Source organism: Rhineura floridana, chromosome 16, assembly GCF_030035675.1.
Source record: "Rhineura floridana isolate rRhiFlo1 chromosome 16, rRhiFlo1.hap2, whole genome shotgun sequence".
NCBI lineage: Eukaryota > Metazoa > Chordata > Lepidosauria > Squamata > Rhineuridae > Rhineura > Rhineura floridana.
Window position 1 is genome coordinate 15,652,345 of NC_084495.1, and position 8,854 is coordinate 15,661,198.

Genomic DNA, 8,854 nt, shown 5'->3' on the forward strand with positions numbered 1-8,854 from the left:
CCATGATCCTGACAAAAATCCCCTTAATTGGGAGCTTTCCCCCCAGGACTAATAGAAGTGAGGGAGTTTTTTGTCAGACATGGTTGGGGAGGGGAAGGTTTAAGCCTTCCCCTCCCCATGTGCTGCAGTCTTGATTAAAATTGTGAGCCTCACACCTATTATTAACTTCTTTAAAAAAGAAAAAGTTTGATGTAGTTATTGACACATTTAGTGCACATGTAATTTGGTCTTTTGAGAATGCAAGAAGAGCTAGATCATACCAAAGGTCCATCTTGGTTACATTCACACCATACAATTAAAGCACATTTAATAGTCATGGATTCCCCCAAACAATCCTGGGATCTATACTTTACCCCTCATGGAGCTAGAGTTCCCAGCATGTTTAACAAACTGCAGTTCTCAGGATTCTTTGGGGGAAGTCTTGTGCTTTAAATGTGCTTTGAATCAGATAGATTTCCATAGAGAAATGCATTAATGAGATTTTAAAATTCTGCAAGCGTAGCAGCTGCCTACTTGTGAATGAGGCAGCTATGGTTATACAAAATTTAATTGCTCAAAGTTAAGGGTGTAATTTCAAATTTCAGGAGTGTGTGTGTGTTGCATTTAAACAGAGGAGAAACATCCACAGCAAGATTTTAAGGCCCAGGATGATATCCAACTGAATCATACTCAGAGCAGATCTATTCAAATAAATGGACTTAAGTCCATTGATTTCAGTGGGCCTACTCTGAGTATGGGTAATACTGGATGTCACCCCCAGTCTTCAAGAGTAGCTCTGCAACCCCATACAAAACTTAACTCCATACACTCTCTTGGAATAAGTTCCATTAAATTCATTGAAACACTCACTCATACACTCATACACACTCTCTCTCTCTCTCACACACACACACACACACACACACACACACACACACACTCCAATGTATTTTAAGAGCCTTCTATTGTTTGTGATTACTTTATACACCTCACAATACACAGCAAGATTATCAATGCACAATTACTATTGTTGCATGGACTGGACTGCCTTCTACTGTTACACAAATAGATTGGTTCCTTTTGCATTCATATTTTGGGTGTGGACCCATTTCAGTGTTTATAACATGGATAGGAAACTTGCAACTCTCATCATCCCAGGACATTGGCTATGCTGGCTCGGGCTGATGGGAACTGGGGTCCAACAACATCTGGAGGGCCAAAGATTCCCCAGCCCTCAAGGGTGGCCAAGTGGCACCCCATGTACTGGATCACACATAAAAACATAAGAGGAACCTTTCTGGATGAGGCCCATCTAATCCAGCATCTTGTTATCATGGTAGCCAACCAAATGCCTATGGGAAGCCCTGCTGGCTGGGGCTGATGAGAATTATAGTCCAAAACATCTAGAGGAACCAGGATGGAAAAGGCTGTGTTAGAGGGATAGGTGTTCCTAAAGAATAATCACATGTGCATAGGGGCAAGAGGTGGTGGTGGGGAATACGTTCCTTTTATTTTCCCTAAATGGCACCTCTGATGAAAGATATGAAGTTACACATTTTGCTTTTCTGAAGTTACTATTTCTTTGTACAAGCAAAAAAAATATACTGTGAACTGTTAATTTAATATGTTTAAAGGAAATAATTTATATTAAAAACACATTTAGTTTTTGTACCATAATAAATCTGGTCAGTACTGTGATGCTCTTAAGTCTCAGTGAAATGTGGCTTTAATAGAATATCTATACTAGGGACGGAGGAGAAATTTGATTCAGTTCACATTTAAAGGTGGATCTAGCAAATTTGCACTTTCCAAAACCATATGAGAATTGAAACACAGCCATCCTTCAAAATTCTTATACCCGAATTTTGCAATGCAGTTCTCCAACCAAGCCATGTTTACAAAAATGCATGTATTAGGGGCAAGTGCGTATCAAAATTAATATATTTGTGAAAATAACATACAAAAAAGTAATATATTAGGAGAAATTGCTTGCAAAAATGTGTAGCTTAGTCGAAACTGCATACCAAAATGTGTTTATTTTAAGAAACACACTAAAATGCTGGAAAAAATCATGAGAATTTTTTTTAAGAAAATTGCTGAAGAAATACGGAGAATTGAATTTAAGATTGGAAAAATGAGAAACTGAGAGAACCAAAACTGTCAGATCCTTCCATCCCTATCTGTGCATATATGCCAGGATCCGCTAAGGGAGAGTGAGTGGTCCAAGGTCACTCAGCCACAGTGAGTTTCATGATTGAGGAAGGATTTGAATCTTCTTAAAAGTTCCAGTTCTTACTAATAGTACATAACGTCCTAAAGAGCTTGGAACCAGATCTTCTTTTCCCATATGTGCCCACTTGACTGCTTTGATCAGCAGTACTGGCATTAATGTTTGTTCCGCACTTGTGAAGGATCGATTTTTCAGAGTGGCAGCACCTGCTCTCTGCAATTCCCTCCCTATTGATACTAGGTGGGCACCTCCATTGTGCTGTTTTTGATTCCTGTTAAAAAACTTTTTTGTTTAGGCAAGCCTACCCAGACACGTAATTTTATCATGTATATATATATATTTTTTTAAGCCACAGAGAATGTCGTCTGCTGGGCCGCCACCTCCCAAACTTCTGATGGTGGTGGAGCTGCTTCTGACCTTAACACTCAAGAGGTTCTATAGGGAAGAAGATGGCCCTAAGGTCTTGAGGCCTAAGTCGTTCAGGGGAGGGGTTCCCAAATCATGCTCTGCGGATATGTGGTTGAAGATGGGAGACAGCACATCTCCTGTGTTAAATATTCATATTGATTTTTAATTGTTTTAATTGCTTCTTTTGCTCCTTGTGTTGCATTCTATTGTATTACAATCTGAATTCACAGTAATACAGTAACATACAATATAAGAAATAAGCATTCAATTAAAAATCGTACAGCATCTAGCACAGCGCATCACAATCGCTACAAAAGGCAGAAAAACCATTCAGTGCTCCACCCAGAACTTCAGCAAATTTCAAGTGGTCCATGGGGGCTGGGTGGACCACCAGTTTAGGATTGTAAACACTAATGTAAGCATCTTGAACTTATTTTGCTGCTGATTGCTCTGCAATGAGTCCCTGTTTCAGCTTACTAGAGCACCTCTGTCTGCGTCCAAAACACCTGCTCTAACCCGCCATGACGGTGAGACAGATAGCTTTTGCTTCATTCTGCCCACCTAGCTTCCGGTTGCCGCCCTGCTAACAGGTATGTGGAAACCACAATGCAAAAAGAACGAAGAAAGGTGAAAATGAACACTGCTACAGGAAGCCCAAGATGAAATGTGCCAACGCTGAAGCTGAAGGAAGGAAATGAGGCAAGGCAGAGCACGCCGCGATGGCTCAGACAAGTGATATATGCTGTGAGCTGCAAAGGAAGCCAGCCAACCCGGCGGAGGCACCAGCCAGTCTGCCCCACACTGCTTGCTTCCCAGATTCTTATTTAGCCATCCGTTAACATTTTGAGGAGGGAAAGAGGGAAGGATTTGAAATCCACCAGCACAACCCAAGGCTCCGATCCTTATGGGGATCCCAAATCATGTGCCCAGATCTTGAGGGAGGATTGTTTATGGGGAGTGGACTGAGTCCTCTCAGCCTGCATGATGGGCCCCCAGTGATAGGCACAGCTCTTTGGCACCTTTATGCAACGATTGGAAGGACTCCATTGTCACAGGAAATGGCTGGGTATCACAGAGGGATGGGGTGGGGAGAGATCAACAGCTCTGTAGGCTTGTAGGGAGTGGAGGCTCATCCATTACGGCCCCAGCAACTTTGGTTTGTCCTGAGCCAGCCCCCACCTGCCTGCCTTCTTACTTACGACCAGTCCAGGGTTGACACTGCCTGTGACCTTTCTCCTCCTTAATCCCAGTATTGCCGTTCTAGAATTCCGCAGCCCTAGAATTAGTTGGCACTCTCTATCATTGGCTCTGGCTCAATCTAGTGTTGGCCTCTCTGCCTTACGCCCTATCAGTCCCAAGGAGCACCAGCCACCACTGGATCCCCTTGCGCATACATGGTAGAGGATGGATCATGCCCCTTCTCCAGAGGGATTGTCCTCATGTCAACACTAGCCCTTTTGATTATCCTATCCCAGGGTATCAAGAGCTCTCCAGTGTTGACTGCAGTTACAGCTGGTAGAGAGGTAGCCATATTCGCTCATCATGGCCTTAAAGCAGGGGAGGGGAACCTCCAGCCCGCGAGCCAATCTTGGCCCGTCAGGGGATCCAGTTTGACCCATGAGGCCATTTTTCCAAAACCACAGCCACCTATCACTGGGTAACGTCAACTGATGGGGAGAAGGAAGGGTTCAATCCTGCTGGTGCTGCTTGCTACTGCATCACCCAGGGCTCCGCTTATGTTCTTAATACTTCTGATGTTCTGATCCCTTGGACTCAAAGTGTGTAATTCAGTATGTTTTCTTAGGACTAACACAGAATATGACTCCCCCCTCAGAGAACATTAAATAAGGGGTTTCTCCTTTTCTGCAAATTATTCCCTTTGCTGAGATTAACTGAGTTTACTGCAAAAAATCTATCTCAAAAGGCCATTAAGGAAAGTTTCATGTTGTTGTTGAATTGAAGGTGACTTTTGATGTCAAGAACTCTTAACTCACATATTAAGCAATTCTCAAACCTCCCCTCCCCAAGACCATTTGAAAATTGTTGAGTGTCTCAAAAAATGTAAATGCACTGCCTTCAAGTCAATTCCGACTTATGGCGACCCTATGAATCAGGTTTTTGTGAGGCTGAGAGGCAGTGACTGGCCCAAGGTCACCCAGTGAGTTTCATGGCTGTGTGGGGATTCGAACCATGGTCTCCCAGGTCGTAGTCCAACACCTTAACTGTCTCAGCAGACCATTTAACTGTTTTTGTTCTACAAATTAAATCACATACAATAACCCATATTTTAATAACTGCAATCTTGCTTTTCTAACGTGTCGGATATGCCTTTTTTTTGTAAACCAAACCTGTGCCTTGTGATGAAACTTGCAGGCCCCCAGCCAGGGACTTCTTAGCCTGTTTGATAATCCATTCAATGTCATTCAAAGTTCAGCTTGGGAATCCAAATTTCACATTTGAAATTCTGAATAGCACATTGTAAAAGGATGGCCAATGCTGAATGCCCACAAACAGTTTGCAACTCCACTGGTAGGGAATTTGAAAAACTAGAAAACATTTCATTATAGCCTTGAGCTTTCCATCTGCAAAATGGGAACAGAATTGTCATAAGGATGAGTAGGATGATGTGAATATCTTGAAACAAATGAAATATGCACTCTCTTTATATTATACACAGCTCCCTGTAACTCTTTTATTAAATAAGAACTGCTGACTTTGCAGAGAGATCTGCTATGCCTCCCCTCCCCAAGCGTGCCCCCCACTGAAGCAAAGATCACTTTGAGAGGCGAGAAAGATGTATTTGTACAGCGGCTGCCAGACAGAAAATGTAAAAGTACTTCAGTAAATTCTTAAAAGTGCTGAACATGTAGCTATCAGAGTCGGAACCACTTACAGTATCTGAAAGCCTTCGATGGGGAATATGGCCCAGTTTATCCTCACAGTCAATATACCTAATTCCCCCACAAGAATAATCAGCCCGCATGGTAACACATCTCAGAAAGCCATTTGAGCAGGTTTGACAAGCTACTTGCAACCGGTAAGTGGTTGCAGCAAGCCTGGCTGAACTGAGGAGCATGGTGTGGGAGGGTTGTTATGGTTTCATGAGTAAGCTGACGAAGCAAAGGATGCCATTAAGAGAGCCCGTTGTGAAGCCAGACCATGGTGGGGAGAGTCATCGCTTTGTGGTACAGCACATGCTTGGCAGGAGGCCCAGCTTCAATCTCTGGCCTCTCTGGGTAGGACTGGGGAAAAGCCCTGCCTAAACTGCTGGAGACCCACGGTCAGTAAAGGCCAGCCTTCTCCAGCCTAGTGCCCTTCAGATGTTCTGGACCACAACTCTCACCCCTTTTGACCATTTGACTTGGTAGGTAGAGCTGAAGCGAGTTGTAGCCCAAAAAGTTGGAGGATCCCAGGTGGGGAAAGACTGGGACTGAGTTAGAGGGGCCAATGGTCAAGGTAGGCAGCTTCCGATGGCTATTTTCCTCCATGCAAGAACCTTGCACACAGAAAAGGAGACTGCATTTGCAAGATTCCTCACCATGCACAAGGCATTTTGCTCAGTTTTGTTTCCCCAAGGGCACCACAATGCTCGCACAAGCAGGCTGCCTTGTCTTGGACATTCAGCTTTTTGGATGGCAGTCCAAAAAGGTGCATGTAAGCCATAGCCCTCCCACAACCTGAATGAGCAAGAATGGGACGTTGAAGGGCCCAAGAATTCTGTGGTTTGAATACAGTTCCAGATGCTACAGCCAGAACAATCAAAATCACACATCTCTACGATTCCTCATTAACTACATTTAGATGCCCCCTTCCTACCAGTGCATGGATTTACAAGAGGGTTGGGGAACCTGCAGCCCTCCAGATGTTGAGCTTGTTTGGGATGCAGAAGGTCCCAGGTTTAATCTCCAGCATCTCCAGGTCGTTAGGACAGACTCCGATAGGCAAGACTGAACTAGATGGACCAGTTATGTGACTACAGAGGACCTTTCCGTGGTGCTGGACTGCAATTCCTATCATCCCTGAACATTGGCCTTGTTGGCTGTGGCAGCTGGAATCCAGTTGAAGGGCCAAAGATTCCCTGCCCTGGTTTACAATTTGATACGAAATGGATGGGGGTGTGGGGGGAGAGAAAATAAAGCAAATTCAGGTTACCATATAGCCACTACACAAGACAACTCTGGAGGAGCCCTCACTGAGCTGAAGGAAAGAATCTTCCTGCTTCACCACTGCATCTCACACTGCCAGGTGAAACAGGACTGAAGTGGATAGACATGCCGACACTAAAACCAAACACTGCTGTTTTTTTAAGAATGAGGAAGGACATGCTTAAGAAGCTTGTTTTACTTCACAAGAACCTGGACCAGCGGCCTGTCCCAAGCAATCTTGATTTGCAGATGAGTGGAGATACAGAAATTGATCTATTTTCAATCTATGTCACTTTTGCCTGAGTTCATCCATAAGGCTTTAAGGGAAGGTGATTGAGAGGGTTGTGGTGCAGCAATCGCAAGTACTCTTGGATGAAACTGATTATCTTTACCCCTTCCAATCTGGGTTCAGGTCTGGCTATGGGACTGAATCTGCCTTAGTTGCCCTGATGGATGACGTTTATCAGAAGGTTAGGAGGGAGTGTGACCCTGTTATTCTTATTTGATCTCTCAGTGGCTTTTGATCCCATTCACCATGTATCTTTCTGGGCCAACTTGGTGAGATGGGTATTGGAGGCACTGTTTTACAGTGGTTGTGATCCTATCTCCAGGGTCATTTTCAGAGAATAGCATTGGGTGATTGTCTTTCAGCCCCCTGGCAGTTGTGCTACGGGGTGCCACAGGGTACCATTTTGTCCCCAATGCTATTTAACATCTATATGAAGCCCTTGAGAGTGGTCATCAGGAGATTTGTAGTAAGGTGTCAGCAGTCAATAAACTGAGTCTGAATCCTAGCAAGATGGAGGCACTGTGGGTTGGTGGTTCCCACGTTTGGATAATTGGTCAGTTGCCTGATTTAAGTCATAATCCCTCTGGGGGCGCTCTTGGCTCCATCTTCGTCGCTAGAGGCTCAGGTGACCTCAGTGGCTAGGAGTGCTTTTTACCAGCTTCGGCAAGTAAGACAGCTGCAGCAGTTTCTGGACCATGATAGCCTGACCACTGTTGCCCATGCACTGGTAACCTCCAGGCTGGATTATTGTAATGCGCTCTATGTGGGCCTGCCCTTGAGGTTGGTCCAGAAGCTGCAGCTGGTGCAGAATACAGCAGTACAACTACTCACTAGGGCAAGGTATCAGCAACATGTCACCCCACTGCTGAAAGAATTGCATTGGCTGCCCATTAGCTACTGGGCCAAATTCAAGGTTCTCGTTTTGGTGTACGAAGCCCTATACAGCTTGGAACCAGGATTTCTGAAAGATCATCTTACACCTTATACACTCAGTCGATCACCATGCTCTGCAGGCGAGGGCCTCCTGCAGATACGATCTTATCAGGAGGTCTGTTCTGCACAACGTAGGAAGTGGACCTTTAGCATTGTGGCACCTACCCCTTTGGAATTCCCTCCCCTTAAATATTAGATATTCAGCTGATATAGCACAGTGGGGAGGACAGCCTGGCTGGGAGTCCAGAGTCTGAGAGTTCAAATCCCCGCTCATGTCTCCTGAGTGTAAAGGGCCAGCTAAAGATCACCCCCACAGCTAGTGGCTCAGAGGTTACGTGTCCTGCCACCTGTGCAGCCATGGGCAAGCTGCAGAGTCCCAAGGAGCCCAGTTGCGGACAAGAAAGGGGCTGGCTTGTGGAGCTGTGGCAAGCTGAGCAGGCCCTAGCCAGCTGGGGAGGACTAGCCTCAGGGGGAGGCAATGGTAAATTCCCTCTGAATACTTACCATGAAACCCCTGTTCATACGGTAGCCACAAGTCAGGATCAACTTGAAGGCAGTCCATTTCCATTTTCAAATATTAGATAGGCTGTTATTTTTCCAGCACCCACTGAAGACTTTCTTCTTTCAACAAGCCTCTTGAGACTTTATCCCAGTCTGCTTTTGTGCTGGAATTGATTTTTAAGATGTTTTTAAAGATGTATTTTTCAAAAATATGTTTTGTTTTTATATATTTTAAAGTCTGTTTTTAAGATGTTTGCTGCCCTGAGCTACTATTGGGAGGAACAGTGGCATATAAATTTAACAAATAAAGGCTATTCTATGCTTCCACATTAATGTATTATTGCTCTTTTTAAAAAAACAAATTCCTAT